The sequence below is a fragment of the Malania oleifera genome, chromosome 5 (genome assembly GCF_029873635.1).
Source record: "Malania oleifera isolate guangnan ecotype guangnan chromosome 5, ASM2987363v1, whole genome shotgun sequence".
In the NCBI taxonomy this organism is placed as follows: domain Eukaryota; kingdom Viridiplantae; phylum Streptophyta; class Magnoliopsida; order Santalales; family Ximeniaceae; genus Malania; species Malania oleifera.
The window spans coordinates 14,072,177-14,073,959 of NC_080421.1; positions in this window are offsets into that span (position 1 = coordinate 14,072,177).

Here is a 1,783-nt window from a genome sequence, read left to right on the forward strand (position 1 = left end):
GTGCCAAAATGGGTTTGTTAAAAGCTAAAAATTTTAATTGTCGACTCAACTCAATTTTGGTTGGGCACACGAAAATGAGGTCATTAACAACCTTCATTTTGTGTATCATTTGAAAATCAAAAAGTTAACCACATTAAAGCATGATTCCATTTTTAAAGTGCTAAGATGGGTTTAATAAATGCTAAAAAGTATAATTTTAGGTTTCGCTCAATTTGATTTTTAATTTTTTTAAAAAAAATTCAAAAATATTTTATTTTAATTATATTTTAAGTTCATGTGGTCATTTTATTTTTATTTTAATTTCAAATAATGTATAAAATGAATGACGTAATCCACAAAAATTGTTTCTGGATATTAATGCATTTCATAAAAAGTTCTTAAAAAATGTTTTCAAAACAATTTAAAAACATAAAATTTGATTTAAAATTTTCCAAAAATAATTGAAAACTAATCAATAAAAAAAAAAAAAAAAAAAAGAAGCAACATAAGGAGTTACTTGATATCACCATAAAAAATTATGAAAAGAAAAATCAGAAATTAAAATTAAAAATCACAATTAAAAACTAAAAATTGAAAACGAGTAACCTAGTTTTTTTTTATTTTTATCCTTGAATCAAATAATTATAAAATTAAAATAATGAAAATACAAGGTAATACAAATTGAAAATTTATAATAAAAATAAAAATTATTATAATTATTTTACTTAACTATTATATTTCAAAATTCACATTATAAGAACAATATTAGATTACTTGACAATTAAAAAATAATTATAATATTTTGCAAATGATTTTTATTATTTTTTAAATTTAATGAACATTTTAATTTTAATTATATTTTAATTCATATGATCATTAAATTTTTTAATTTAATTAAAAATATATGTATAAAATGAATGATGTAATTCAAAAAAATTAATTTTGAATATTAAAATATTCTAACAACAAGTTGTCAAAATAATTGAAACAAAAAAATTTATGATTTTAAATTTTTACAAACAGTTAAAAATCAAAAATAAAAATAGAAAATTAGTAGCCAAACAAACTTATTCTCATAATCTTTTTTATTTATTGTGTAGAAATAAAAACATAAAACATAAAACATAAATTACACTAAAAAATCCTAAATAAATGTTTTTGTCATAATATGTTTTTTTAATGTATAAGAATAGAAATAGAAAATAAAAAACCAAAACATACCAGACATTATGACTTTTCATACCGTTGAAAATTAATAAAATAAATAAACATTCTGTCCCTATCTATTTTTTTCATTGTATTGGAATACAATAAAAATTAAAAAAAAAAGATTCAACAACAGCTTATTAGCTTTCAAGTTAAACCTAAACTCGGCTGCCGACTTCTTTATTGCATTAGACGAATTCAAATGATTTATTATCCAGTCGATTACTATTGAAAAACTCACATTGGCACACACATTAAAATAAAAAAGATAAATTCTATTAAATGCACAGGAATTGCGGCCCTACCGTGTGGTGGACCTTACCAAAGGAAAACTCCACAACACTCAAAATCAAATTCTCGTAGCCGTTGAAACTCAAAATTGAATCATAATTGTGCCCCTCCTTTTCACTTTTTTTTTATCAAACAAGCCATTGCGATTTTCGGATTCTCAATTCAAATCGCAGAAGCGCGGCGCCTGTCCTATTTACAATGGTCGCAGTTTCAAATCCAGATTCAGTCTCAGCCGTCCATCATCCCATCCCTTAACAAAACCCACTCTCTCAAATAAAATGCAAACCTGACACCGACATGCTTCTTA